This window comes from Giraffa tippelskirchi, chromosome 5 (assembly GCF_054371585.1).
Source record: "Giraffa tippelskirchi isolate mGirTip1 chromosome 5, T2T-mGirTip1v1.2.pri, whole genome shotgun sequence".
Classification (NCBI taxonomy): Eukaryota; Metazoa; Chordata; class Mammalia; order Artiodactyla; family Giraffidae; genus Giraffa; species Giraffa tippelskirchi.
The window spans coordinates 37,385,860-37,400,443 of record NC_137279.1 but is presented as its reverse complement, the minus strand read 5'-3'; the positions used below and the strand labels follow the sequence as shown (position 1 = coordinate 37,400,443).

General features: G+C 53.0%; 1 protein-coding gene across 1 annotated transcript in view; it reads right to left on the bottom strand.

Moving 5' to 3' along the window:
- The window catches only part of DRAXIN (dorsal inhibitory axon guidance protein), a 32,739-nt gene extending 18,600 nt beyond the window's left edge, over positions 1-14,139 (bottom strand). Inside the window, exon 1 of the mRNA XM_081491395.1 lies at positions 13,674-14,139. The gene's annotated coding sequence lies outside the window, so the exon portion shown is untranslated. The remainder of the gene's footprint in view (positions 1-13,673) is intronic.
- Between the last annotated feature and the right edge of the window lie 445 nt (positions 14,140-14,584).

The following is a 14,584-nucleotide window of genomic DNA, read 5'->3' as shown; positions in this document are numbered from 1 at the left end:
GCACCACTGTATTCCAGGTGAGTTGGGCACCAGGTTAGCTGGGCTGATTGAATTTTTACGGCCTCCCTGGGCCCCCTGCGTATTCCATTAGGCTCGCAAAGATGCTTACACAACCGTCTCCTTGTGATTTGTGGCCTTGTAATTGCCCAGGGCTGAGGAAAGGTTCGTGGCTGGGGACTTCGGCCAGCAGCTCTCCCTCCAGCCCCCTCAGTTCCTGCATTCTCGGCCCTGGCCATCCGGCCCCAGGGTCACCGTTAGCTAACCCCAAGTGAGGGGCCCTTGAAGTGGGCAGGGAGGGCAGGCTGACCTGCTTGGGGAGGAGTCGGGGGGAAGCAGAGGGAGAGAAACAGCTCCTCCCCCACCTTGCTTGGTCACTGGCCTCCCTTCCTTCTCTTCATTCCCGCCTGGCATGTCCTAGTCCCTGGGGAGGCGCGGGCCCTGGCCTCCACCGCCCTAGGCTCTGCCCCGCCAGCCTCACCCCCAGCTTTTCCATAATGAGAGCCCTGGAGACCGGTGCTCAGGCGGGCCTGCACTCCGGAGGCAGCCAGGTGGGAGGAGGAGGGGCCCTTTGAGGGGCTTGTCAGTCAAGCATTGTTCTGCTCCGGGGGACCCTTCAAACCCTATTTCCAAGCCTCAGACAGATGCCAGGCTGCATTTACCAGACTCCACCCTCCTCTCCCTGTGACTGAGGGAGGCGGAGTCTGTGTTGGATGCTGTCCCCCGCCCAGCCCCCTCTTCCGTCCTGTGGGGACATCAAATGAACAGCCTGGGAGAAACCCACAGGGCACCTCCATCGACAGGGAACCTTTGGGACATTGGGAAGGGAGTAGAAACCCTCCATCTTGAGGGTAGAGAGGAGCAAGGTGAGTCACCCAAACAGTGCAGGCAAGAGACCAGATGAGTCTTGGCAGAGGGGTGAGGAGTGAGCAGCCCCATGTCAGGTAGGGGCAGCTTGCTGTCCCTGTGGACACATATGAGGCCAATCAGTGACTCAGAACTGGCCTCTGAGCTTGGTGACCAGCCCTGGCACTAGTCCAGAGGACAGCATCTCCCCTGCAGAGCCAGGAGCTGAAGCCCAGCCCCACCCCAACCTTAGACAACCCCCTGCATCACGACCGCATCCACACTTGCCATCTCTCCCAATGAAGTCCTGATATCAAGCCCTTGCTGGTGACCATGGGTCTGTTCACTGTACTCAGAAACCCTAACTTCAGTGCCATCATTGTTCCCTGCCCGTTTTGCATCCCACACATCATGTATAGGCCAGCCTGAAGCAGGGAAGCGAGGATTTCAGCATGCAGGCCATCCCCTTCCTCAGACTTATCGGTACCATCCTGCCCCTGGCCACAGCCATACTGCTGCCAAACTACTCTGATCTTGCTTACAACTGTCCCTGGCTCCCTATTCCCTTCCCATTTAACCACAGACTCCTCACCTTGGCACTCAAGATCTTGTGTAACATGGCCCCAACCTAATTTTGCAGCCCTGACTTCTATTTCCTCCCCATCACAGCCAATAGAGATTATCCCCTGGGCCTCGAACACCCCCACCCCGCATCTTTCTTGTCTCTCTATTCTCGCTGATGCTATTCTATGGAAATCCTTCCCATCCTCTGGGACTCATCCCAAATGTCCCCTCTGACAGAAGCCTTCTCTAGTTCCCCACTGAGATACGGTTGGTTCCCTCCTCAGGGATCCCACACAGCTCTGCCCAGATCATTTCCTCCTGGGCCAATCAGATTTTTTTTTTAAGACCCCCAACTAGACAGGAAGTTCTGTCCCCTTTTCCCCTCTGTTCCTATTACCTTTATAAGGCTCTGCAAATAATAGGCACTTATAACTTTGGGCTTCCCTGGTGGCTCAGTGGTAAAGAACCCACCTGCCAACGCAGGAGATGCAGGTTTGATCCTTAGGTCAGGAAGATCCCCTGGAGAAGGAAATGGCAACCCATTCCAATATTCCTGCCTGGGAAATCCCATGGACAGAGGAGACTGGCAAGCTACGGAGACACAAAGAGTTGGACACGCTAAGATACTAAACAACAACTATGGATCAGAATGGAATCAAACTGATACCTGAGCCCAAGATCGTACATAAATTCCCAGGGAGGGTGTATGTGTTTGTGTCAGAGTGTGTGTGTGTATGAGTGTGTGTGTGTGACAGAGAATGAGAGAGAGAGAGCATGCTGGACTGAGGGCTGGGGATCCCGGAGCCTCTTTGCCCTGAAGACAGCATGGAGTCCTCTTTCCAAGCCCACAAGATTTGTACTTGAATCTTGGCACAGTGCAGCAGCCGAGATGCCAATCTGGCAAAGAGCCGCTTAGGAAATGTGGGCTGCTACAGAAGTTGTGCCAAGGATCCACAGCGATGAGGGCTCCGATCCATTTCTGCCACTCAGGAAGCCAGTTGGAGGCTGCCTCCCAAGGCACCAAGCAGCCAGGAGAGAAGAGGCAGCAGGTGCCCCGCCTCCCCGGGGTCCCCATCAGCCCTGGATGGTTCTGCCTGTGCTTTGCACACAAAGCCTACTCTTCTGGGCCTGGGTCTGGTTTCCCTAGGACTGGGGACACTCAGCAGCACTCGAGGGACAGGAGGACCATCCACATCCAGAGATATCTCTCTCACAACAGAGAGCTAATAGTGGCTCCTTCAAAACTAAACTAAGCTATAGCAATTGTCACCATAGGAGCTGCCATTCCCTGAGCAACTGGGAAGCCAGGCTCTTACAAGCTTATTTCATCCATTTTTTATTGCATCCTCTCAACTGCCCTGCATACGGCAGGTTGTTCTCCATATTTTTAAAATGAGAAAACCCAAGCTCTGGGAGAGTGAGCCGAAAGCACAAGGTGACACCGCTGATGAGTGACAAAGCCCCACCTCAGGGTCGGGGTTTTCTCTGCACCCAGCGCACACGAACAGTCAGTCCTTGCACCCCCTCACCCATCCACTGGGCTTCAGTGGGGGGTTGCTTGCCTCTCCCATGTAATCTCCTGCCATTGCTGTGAGTGCAGTCAGGGCCCAGGAGCCAGGCCAGGCTCTGGCAGCTGAGAAGAGGAAATTGACAAAGGAGGAGGAAGGGGTTTGTTTCAAGCCCTCATCCTGTCCCCATACCGTGTGGAGTTAAACTGCCAGCGAGGTCTCCATCCAGAAGCCAGCAGGGATGCAGTGTCACATGCAAATGAAGGCAGTTAATGGAGTCTGGAGCCTGCTATGTCTCCTGAGCCCTCACCCTTGCTCCCCACAACAGCCTTGGCATTTGGGGGCCAGGAGACTAGGCGGAGGCTCCTGCCTACCCGCCTGGCAGACAGCTGTGGGGCCTGAATTCCTCCTTTACTGATCAGCTCACCCAATGCTTGATGGGTTGGAGGGGAGAGGGGGACAGGTGGGGGGTGGGAGGTGGGAGCAGGGCTGGCTAAAGAGGGTCTGATGGGAATCCCAGGCCAGGGATATCAGTGAGGCTTTGATGGAGCTGAGGGGTTATGACACTCAGTCCAGGCTGTGAGCCAGACAACCACCCATTGGGAGAATTTGGCTATCAACCCCTACCCTTTCACCCTGGATCTCCATCTCGCGTGTGAAAGTGACACATTTGAGCCTCGATATTTGGTAGAGATGTTTCAGGGATTCTCTAAGCATTTGATTTTATCCTTAATTTTTAAAAAATGCTTTAAAACTATTTTGCAAGCTGCAAGTCTTTCAGTCGTGTCTGACTCTTTGCGACCCCATGGACTATACAGTCCATGGAATTCTCTAGGCCAGAATATTGGAGTGGGTACACTTTACCTTCTCTAGGGGATCTTCCCAAGCCAGGTATCCCACAATGCAGGCAGATTTTTTACAGCTGAGCCACAAGGGAAGCCCAAGAATACTGGAGTGGGTAGCCTACTTCTTCTCTAGGGCGTCTTCTGGACCCAGGAATCAAACCAGGATCTCCTGCATTGCAGGCGGATTCTTTACCAACTGAGCTATCAGCAGATTCTTTAACCAACTGAGCTACCAGGGAAGCCCATAGTGTAGGTAAACTTCAATTGTGTCCATCTCTTTGTGACCCTATGGTCTGTAGCCTGCCAGGCTCCTCTGACCATGGGATTCTCCAGGCAAGAATACTGGAGTGGGTTGCCATGCCTCCTCCAAGGGATCATCCCAATCCAGGGATCCAACCCAGGTCTCTTATGTCTCCTGCATTGGCAGGTAGGTTCTTTACCACTAGCATCACCTGGGAAGCAACAGCCACTCTCAAATGCATCCTCTACCCAATTTTAACTCGGGCACAGCCCCACCATAACTTGGGTTTCTTGTGGGTCAGTGAAGAGTGTTCCAGGGATGAAATGTGAGCAGTTTAAAAGAACTGTTGACATTTGCAACGACTTATTTACACTCTCCAGGATTTTCTGGGCACCAACAACCAAAGCCAGTTAGAGGCTCTGCTTCACATTGACAAATGCAACTGACATCCACTGTCTTCTTTTATACCATTGAGGATAGCTTCTTTTTTTGTCACTGATTTACTTTAAAGTAGGCAATATAGTGTATTGGGCGTAACAGAGGTTGCATAGCACCTCCAAGGAGGAGAGGTGGAAGAGAGTTTGGTGAAAGTAGGGCTTGAAGTTGTATCTTCATGAGATGGAAAAAAATTTTGATTTGGGGAAGAAATTAGTGGTGGTGGTGGGATGCCACACAACTCTTAAAATCATGCCTTTTTTGGTCTTAGTACTGAGATTAAAAAGCCTCTTGTTGAAGGTAAAAGAGGAGAGTGAAAAAGCTGACTTAAAACTCAACATTCAAAAAACTAAGATCATGGCATCTGGTCCCATCAGATCATGGCATCTGGTCCCATCACTTCATGGCAAACAGATGGGGAAAAATGGAAACAGTGACAGACTTTATTTTCTTGTGCTCCAAAATCACTTTGGATGGTAACTGTAGCCATGAAATTAAAAGACAAAGAAAAGCTATGACAAAACTAGACAGCACATTAAAAAAGCAGAGACATCACTTTGCCGACAAAAGTCCATATAGTCAAAGCTATGGTTTTTCCAAAAGTCATGTATGGATGTGAGAGCTGGACCATAAAGAAGGCTGAGCACAGAAGAATTGATGTTTTTGAAGTGTGGTGCTAGAAAAGACTCTTGAGAGTCCTTTGGACTCCAAGGAGATCAAACCAGTCAATCCTAAAAGTAATCAACCCTGAATATTCATTGAAAGGACTGATGCTGAAGCTCCAATACTTTGGCCGCCTGATGTGAAGAGCTGACTCACTAGAAAAGACTCTGATGCTGGGAAAGATTGAGAGCAGGAGGAGAAGGGGGCAACAGGGGAAGAGATGATTGGATGGCACCACCGACTCAGTGGACATGAGTTTGAGCAAACTCTGGGAAATCATGAGGGACAAGGCAACCTGGCGTGCTGCAGTCCATGGGGTCACAAAGAGTTGGGCATGACTCAGCAACTGAACATCTGGGATTATGGATAAGATTTCATGGGAAATGATCAGCACTGCTCAATAAATAAATAAATAAAACAGATGGGAAGCATAGTAGAAGCAGACTACTGGATCAATGAGTTAGATTAAATGGTCTCCAGGGCCTTCTGCCAAGGGATCCTGGGAATTTATGATCCATGGTGACAAGATCTTCCATCTGTTTGTCCGTCCAACTGACAGCCCCCTGTGGGGAGGGATATCTCATATCCTCCTGGTTCTGGAGTGAGCCCCCAGGGACCAGGGACAGGTGTCAAAGTAGCATGAATTCACAGGACATATCTGTGAATGTTCAAAGACAATATGTGGGACTTCCCCGACGGTCCAGTGGTTAGGACTTTGTACTTTCATTTCGGAGAGCACGGGTCCAATCCCTGGTCAGGGACTAAGCTCCCCCAAACTCCTTGCCAGAAAAAAAAGAGAGAGGGAGAGAGAGGCAAAACAAACACAATCATGTGTGATGATAAGAAGTCCACTCCTGGGTCAGCCCTCCCTCTTACCCGATTTTGGAGGAGCTCTGCTTTGCTCTGGCCACCTCTCCAATCATGCCTAACCTCCAGCACAGGTGAGATCCTAACCCACCGAGCTGCTGGATGGGCATCCTGAGACCAGCACTGGGGTCTCTGGGATGACTGGGGCACACCTATCTTTCAAGGGCTCCTCAGAAAGGGGTGCACAGTGCTGGGAGGTCAGGGAACTGGAGAGAGAAGTGTTCTAATTCCTGCCACATCCCTGGCCACAGCTCAGGTCTTAAAATGATGCTCCACACAGAAACATTCTAACCCTCTTTAACTCATAAGAGATTGGAAGGTCAGGACTTCCCTGGTGGTCGAGTTAGGAATCCACCTCCCAAGGCAGGGGACACAGGTTTGATCCCTGGTTGGGGAACTAAATTCCAACACACCACAGGGAAACCAAGCCTGCGTGCCACAACTCGAGAGCCCACGAGGTGCAACTACTGAAGCCCGCCCACCCTAGAGCCCATGCTCTGCAACAAGAGAAGCCACTGCAATGAGAAGCCCAAGCACTGCTACTAGAGAGTAGCCCCGGCTCGCCGCAACTAGAGAAAGCTTGCACACAGCAACAAAGAACCTGTGCAGCCAAGATCAAATAAAATAAAATAAACAAAAGAAAGAAAGAAACTGGAAGGTAGCTGCCTTCTGCTAAACCTGGACTAGAAGAGACCTCTACCCTTGAGAGGCCAAGAAACATCTCCATGAGGATCTTGTTCCCTTTAGAGAACCCAGCCTTACTCTGGGGCAGTCTGGGAGTCAGTATTCTTGGGCTCAGGTGTTGAGCCCTCCCAGCTCATGGGAGAAATGGGTCTGGGGTTTTGTGGCCTTCTGGGCATCTCATCATTCCCCTCTGGGGACTCTGACACTAAGGGGCTGAATTCTGTCTTTCAGAGCAGCAGTCTCTGGTCAAACTGGGCTCCAAGTGGGTGCTGCCTTAAGACAAAACTCACACCACGTTTCCTGCCATGTTTCTGGTAACCCAAACAACTTCCGGTGCTGCTGTCTGCCCTGACCCTGGCTTATCACCAAAACATCTTCAGCTTTGTGATCAGAAGGACAAATCGGATCATCAGCTTTCCAGCTTAAAACTCTTCAGGGGACATTTCCACAACACATAGAGCAGACAGAGATGAGCTCCTTTACGTACAAAGAACTTTCACCTCACTCTCACACCTGGGAGCCCCAGGAGCAGTGTTTGTATGCCCAGAATCCCAACTCAGTAGTGCTTAGGACAGATTTTGTTAGAAGGAATGCTCTATCTTGGAACTGATCTGCCTGACTCTTCCCTCTGACACCTCCTCATGACTCAGTCATACACTTCCTGGAATGGCTGGAATTGAACAGTGGAGATGGCCATCCCCAGGTGCCACCTTCTGCTCTTAGAACAGTGGGGCCACCTGGCAGTCAGCTCCACAAATCTGGAATTCCAGTTGGGGGTGGGGGTCTTAGAGGTCCTGGTTCTCTAGGAGCAGATTCCTATCTTCTTTAAGGGAAGCTGATTCCCCCAGGGCTGGAAAATGAGAAGTTGTAATCGTTCAATCAAAATAGTTATGTCAGGCTTCCTTGGTAGCTCAGTAGTAAAGAATCTGCCTGCCAATGCAGGAGACATGGATTCGATCCCTGGTCCAGGAAGATCCCACATGCCTTGGGGCAACTAAGCCCGTGTGTCACAGCTATTGAGCCTGTACTCTAATGCCTGGAGCCACAACTACTGAAGACTGCTTGCCCTAGAGTTCATGCTCTGTGGGAAGAGAAGTCACAGCAATGAAAAGCCCACACAACACAGCTGGAGAGTAGCCCCCTGCTTGCCGCAACTAGAGAAAAGCTTGTGCGGCAACAAAGAACCAGCACAGCCAAAAATAAACAAATAAATAAATAATCACAAAATAGTTCTGTCCTTGATGAGGGTGGGGAAGGGGGAGCTGGATCTTAATTTCACCAGCTGGGCTGGTGCTAAGGCAATGTGGGACCAGATTTTGCCTCTCTAGCCCCTCCCACAATCCCTCCCACCATCACACCTCATCATGAGTCATAATTTCCCTGTCTGTGAAATGGGATTATTAACCTGTCACGAGATTTGACTATTTAGGAAATTAGAACTTCTGTGTGGTTGGGGGAAGGGACATTTCTAGGTATGGAAGGAACTCAGGCAGTGTCGGTGGGTGGGAAGGTAGCAAAGATGAGCTTACTGAGGGGTGTGCGGGGTGAGACTTGAAACGGCTGCCCTGGGCGGAGGGTGCTTGTTGGCAGGTTGACCCTGACAGTCCTGAGCTAGTCCCTACCCATCTACCCTGCCTTTCTGAGGCTCTGTACCCCTAAAGTGACACCTGCTCAACAGGAAGGGGCCTCTCATTCCCTCCCCAGGCCTCAGAACAGCCAGAGCCCCACCCACTACCCCTCACAGATCTGCCAACCCATCTTCACACAGAGAATTCTGCTTCTTGACCATGCAGCACCATGATGGAGAGTGACATCAGATAGTCAGCACTTACTGATCCCCTCTGGGTGCAGGGACTGGGTGCCACGCAAAGGAAGATGCTCCAGTCTGAACACCTGGTCCCTGCTTCTATTTTTTTTTTTTTTTGAAATTTGTCATTTTATTGGAAACAATCTACAGGTTTGCTCCCCACCACTACACAGCTCTTTTAACCATCATATATGCTCAAGATTCACTTAACAAGTTTAAAAAGAAAAAACAAAACGTGCTGTGGGGCATAGGTGCTAAGAAAAAGTATATAATTTCAGGGAGAACAGAATCTTGCTTTGAACCCAGTGCTCTTTCGTGGCAGCAAGAGAAAAAAAAAGGACGGTGATGCTTCCAGACTCTCAGGATTCACAGTAGAAAACCAGAAGCAGGTTTGGAAAAAGGAATTCTCTTCTTTAAACCCATGTTCAGTAAAAGAACAGATCTCTTCTTCTCTCTGAAGACTATGCTATTCTAAGTCGCTTCAGTCGTGTCCGACTCTGTGCGACCCCATAGACGGCAGCTCACCAGGCTCCGCCGTCCCTAGGATTCTCCAGGCAAGAACACTGGAGTGGGTTGCCATTTCCTTCTCCTGGTCCCTGCTTCTAGAAACTGCTGGTCTGACTGGGACAGAAGCCGTGCCCTGGGGAGCTCTCATGGTTAACAGGGAAGATCTAGGTCTCACCTTGGAGGACTCTAAGACTGATGAGACACAGCTGCTGTCCTCAGGGAGCTCTGGTTTGAGTAAGAAAAGCAGCCTCTGCCCCAGGAAGCCTCCAGTCTAATGGGGGAGATCTGACTGCTTCCCTTAGGGATTTCCCAGTCTGCGAGGGGACACACAACTCTGGCCTCGGACTTTCCCAGGACATGGGGGAAACTTTGCTGGAGGGAGCTTCTAATCTTGGGTAAAAACACAGTCCTTGCCATCTAGAGGTCCCCACTCTGACCCGGCAGGGAGGCTGCAGGCCCAGTGACAGAGGGAGGCACAGATATAATTATTACTGATTCAAACACACACAGTCAATCCAAACCCATTATCTGAGCCATGGGAGAGCCCCCTTGAACAGAGTGAAAAGAGCTGTGTGACCCTGGTTGAGTCATTTAACCCCTCTGAGCCTCAGTTTCCTCTCCTGTAAAATGCTGGAGGTTTCGAGAATGAAGGGAGGTAAAGGTATACAGTGAGTGGTACCCAGTAAGGGTGCAATAAACAGTAGCTGCTGTTATTATGAGGAGAGGAAAGAGCGGGCGTGGGGCTTGAGGGTGGGTTCCTGGAAGTGTTCGTGCATCTATGTCTGCATGTGCAGGGGGTGGACACAGGTAGCCCCGTCCTCAGTCGTCGGTGGGGTGATTGATGGCTTCGGTGGGGTGGGTCAGCACAGGCCCAGGCCCGCCTGGAGGGGACCATTGTCTTGGCAAATGAGGTTTGGCTTCCCCACAGGGGCAGCTCCATCTGCTTTTATTTTTTCCATCAGCAGCCTTGGGAATTCCCACCCTCCCAAGGCCTCACACCTCAAAAAAATCTATGTAAGGGTGTTATTCTGGGGGGAAGGTGGATGGAGTCCTATTTCCTGCTACATTACAGGTACTGGCTACCCCTCCTCCTCCTCTCCTAAGCCATCCTCTTGGTGTCCTCATCCCCCAAATGTCATTATCTTGGTTCCCAGATAATTTTGTTGGACCCATCACTTAATCATCAAGTGATAAAATGCCTGCTGTCAGTTCTGGAAGAGGCCAGTGTGGGGTAGAAAGACACCTGGAGTCACACAAGCCTGGGTGTGCATCCTGGCTCCAGCATTTAATAGCTGTGTGACTCTGGGCAAGCCAACTAACCTCTCTGGGCTTCAGTCCCACATCTGAAAAATCGATGTTTGTTTGGGTATAATTTACAGGGCATCGACTATTCTTAAGACTTAGGGCTTTATGTGTATTATCTAATTTAGCCCCTTGAAGTGGACAATATTTTTCAGGTAATAATGACAGTAACAGTGGATCAATATTGGGACAAAGATTTGAAGGATTTGCTCAAGGTTACACAGTAGAGTGACTGGGAGAGTGGGGATTTGAACTTGTGGCCACCTGACTTCAAAGGCCACATTTGACCATGATGTCTCATGCTTACCCAGTAACTAATATCAGTGCCGATGCTGTGACTTTTAGATATAACAAAATGGGGTTTAGATATAACCCAGAGGCTGGCACAGAGGGGGCTCCTAAAAACTTGAGGTTCTGCAATTATGTCATCCCAACTGCTCTGGATTCTAGTACTTGTGCCCCCATACCCACTCAGGGAGGTGTCTCAGACAGTCAATGCCAGGCCATGGTGTTGTAGTAGGGGGGTGGGTGGCTGCCAAAGCTGGGACCTGGCATGGGGGCAGGGTCTTTCCTGGGGAGACATATGCTCCACTGGCCCCCTTGAGAGGAAGGGCTGGGGTTGGAAAAGCAGAGGGCATGGAGCAGCAAGAGAAGGGATCTCACCTGAAGGAGCGAGTGGAGTGATGCCTGATGACTCCTCCCCACCCCAGGAACATGCCCAGCTCTTGCTCGCCCTAGAATGCGCAATCAGGGAGGCCAGGATGCAAAATCTCTGCTCTGTCACGTTTCTGGCTGAAACAAGTGAAGGTGTAGGCCACACAGCTGCTAAGGTAGTCTACTGACTACTACTGATAGCTGCTTCCCTATCTAGTCTATTTCCTCTGTTACAATCAGAAACAGAAATCATCCTCAACTTCTGGAGACATGCAGAGGCCCTGGTGCCACAGGGACTTTCCAGTAGGATTGCTCCTTCTCCAACCGCCCCAGCTCTGGTCCTTTGCTCTAGAGCCCACTCTGCCCCTGGCCTGGCCAGCAGGACCCAGTGGAACCCAGAGATAACCTGTGGTTTGCAATTTTCATCCCTGTCCCCTTAGCCAAGGATTCCATTCATCAGAACAAACACGATAGAGCAACTGCTGTGTCTCAGACACTGGAACCATAAGTGGAACAAGACCCGCCCCACCAGGGAAGTGCAGCCCACGAGAGACAGGAAGGCAAAGGGGGAGCAGGAGGGCCTCCTACAGGATGGGCCATCTGACCTTGGCCTGCAAGGGGAGACATTTCAGATAGAGGGGAGAGCTCGGAGTCCATCAGGGCATGGAGACAATCAGCCTTCTATCATGGCTGAAAATTCTGATGCTGATAGGGGCGTGGTGGGAGGCAGGCAAGGTCATTAATTTAGTGGAAACAGGGAGCCATTGAGGGGTTTAGGGATGGGGAGAGGGGTGGACTGAATGGTGAGAAAGACAGCGAAAGTGGCAGGAAGGATGGTGAACAGGAGTCTGGACGGTATATGTGTGGGTGTGTGTATTCTCAGTCCCATTCTTGCCTCTCTAAAGAGAAAGGCTCTGGCTGCCAGTCCTGGTTGGGGCTGGAAAACTCAGCTAGGAGAATCCAGAACCTGCCAGCCAGGAGATGTTATAAACTTGCCCACATTATGCCACTAAGTCCACTAACTCCTGGAGTCGTATGCCACCTGTCGTGATGACACAGATGGTCAGAGGGTTTGAGTGATTCCCCAGCAGGTTCAGGGTCCAAAAGACAATCCCTCCAGAGGAAAGGAAGTGGCTTGTGAGTGAGAGATATTGAAAAAGAAATAGAGGGACTTCCCTGGTGGTCCAGTGGCTAAGACTCTGCACTCCCAATGCAGGGGGTTCAGGTTCCATCCCTCATCAGGGAACTCGATCCCACCTGCTGCAACTACAATCTGGTACAGCCAAATAAATACATATTTTTAAAAAACAAACAAAAAGAAATGGGTGCAAGACGGAGATTCGGAATTGGCAATGAGGCACACGGATGTCTCTCAGTCAATGACCAGTTGTTGGCAACATCAACAGCCACATTGATCTCATTTTGAAAGCAGAGGCCCTTTTCATTCTGATTTTTAAGCTCTGATTTTAGGACAAGGAGAGAAGAGGAGGGAGAGAAAGAGAGGAGTGCCTATAAGAGTGTGTAGGGGGAGGTGATCGTGATATGGGAGGGGCCATAGTCAGGTTTCTTTTCAGGGTCTCTAAGCCTTGAATTTTGGATTCATTTCCCCCTTTCTGTGGAGCCTCGTCCCCACCCACCCAGAGACTGTAGAATCACCCATGGCTGCCGAGTGCGTGCTGCGCTGACATTCGATACGGTTTTTCACGTTTCCACACACATCCCTGTAGGTGGGTGCTATTATGCCCGAGTTATCAAGGGGACACTGAGGCTCAGAGAAGTACTTTCCTTTGTCCAGGATCTGTCCCTCAGCCTCCATCTGCCTGACTCTGGAGGGGTACTGAACCAACACTAGGGCACTTCTTGCATGCCACCAGGCTGGGAGGTGGGCAGCGTGGAAGAGTGCTCTCAGCGAGAGAGAGCAGACCGAGGCGAGGGCCGAGGGAGCACCCAGTGGAGCAAGGGAGGACTTGGCGGGAAACCCAAGAGGCCTCACGTCTCAAACCTGGCTCCCTCAGGCGCCTGAGACCCCGGTGCGCGGTTGGAGAAAAGCAGGCAGTGGGCAGGGAGAGGGCCTGAACCGGAGCCAGAAGAGCTAGCCCAGCGCCGTCGGGATCACTACGGCACGGAACTGGCCCGGGTCGGGTTGGGAGGGCTTGGGACCACCCGCAGTGCTGGCGGGGAGAGGGGGCGGGGAGCACCTAGAGATTCCCTCTCCCTGCACACACCCCAGCCCCGTAGGTAGCTTCGCTAAAAGCCGAGAACACTCCTGCCAGCTCTGCCTGGGGAGTCTTTCGAGCTTCTTCAAACGACGTCAGACTGGGATCCTCAGCCCGAGAGACCACCCGGAGACTCAGAGACAGAGAGACAAAGAGAGACCGGATCCCACAGGGAGAAGGCTAGTGCGGAGGAGGAGAGTGGGCGAGAGATGAGTCCGGGAGAGCAAGGCGAGGGCGCACTCGAGGCAGTGTCAGAACGTGGAAAAGTCGGTGACCGGAGGAAGGTGGGCAGACGAGGAGCCCGGGAGCAGAGCCAGGAGCTGAGGGGAGATGCGTCGAGGAGGGGAGGCGGCGGACCAAGACCGACCGACGTGTCCGAGGGCTGGGAGGACAGGAAAGAAAGCAGCATCCTCACTTCCAGCCTCGGTCCCCAGCGCGCCTGGCTCCTGAGCGTTCCAGGTAGTCCACCTTTGTCCGCGCGCTCAACCAGGTGAGGCGGGAGGGCGGGGCCGGGGGCGGGCCAAGGCCATGCCTTACCTGTCTGACCGGAGGGGCGGGGGCCGAGGGGCTCCGGGCCGAGCGCTTGCGGGAGCCGAGCGCAGCAGAGGGCAGAGCCGCGAAGTCAGGACCTCGCGGAGAGGTGCGCGGGCGGCAGGAGGATGTGCCGAGGCTGAGCGGGGCTCGAGGGAAGGGGGAGTGGGGCGGGCGGGAGGGAAGGGGGCGGGAACACGGGGAGGGGAGAGGGAGGGACGGCGGGGAGAGGGCTCCGCTGCCCCCAGCCGAGGGGCAGCCCCGGGCCGAGCCGGGCCCAGCGCGCTCCCGGCCAGCGCGCCCTCGCCAGCTGCGCTCGGCGTTCCGGTCCCGCTCCCCAGAGGCCTAGCCGCCGCCGCCGCCGCGAGGGCGCGGGGCAGACAAAGAAGGTAGACAAAGGCGGGCGCAGCCGGGTGGCCTTGCGGGTACCGGGAGAGGCGGGCCCACTCTTCCTGGTGCGTAAGAGCCGCCTCGGCGCGGCCCGGGGCGCGTGGGACGGGCGGGGCGCGGGCAGCGGTGGCGCCTCTGGAGCGGCCCGGCCGGGAGCGGGCGACAAAGGGCCGCGGCAGGGGGTCCCTGGCGGACCCAACAATGGATCGGGGCTGAGCGCTCAGCTGCGGCGAGTCTGGCCGAGCAGGGGCCGGCGGTTCTCCAAAAGGATTATTCCGCCTAGGCTGTCAAATGGGACGGAAGAAACGCCCGGTGCGAGGAAGGCGGAACCGGGCACCGCGGGGCTTTTGCAGCCTCGGAAAGTGAGCGGAGTTTGGGGCTAGGTTCTGGGAGGGGTCGCTCTTCCATGTGGGATTATAGGGGATCTTCAAAGCGCTATCAGGTGAGACTCGGGCGCCCTGACGGCTGCACTAGAGCCCCCTCCCCACACTCACACCCTGGAAGGGAAGGGAAAAAGACAGTCACCC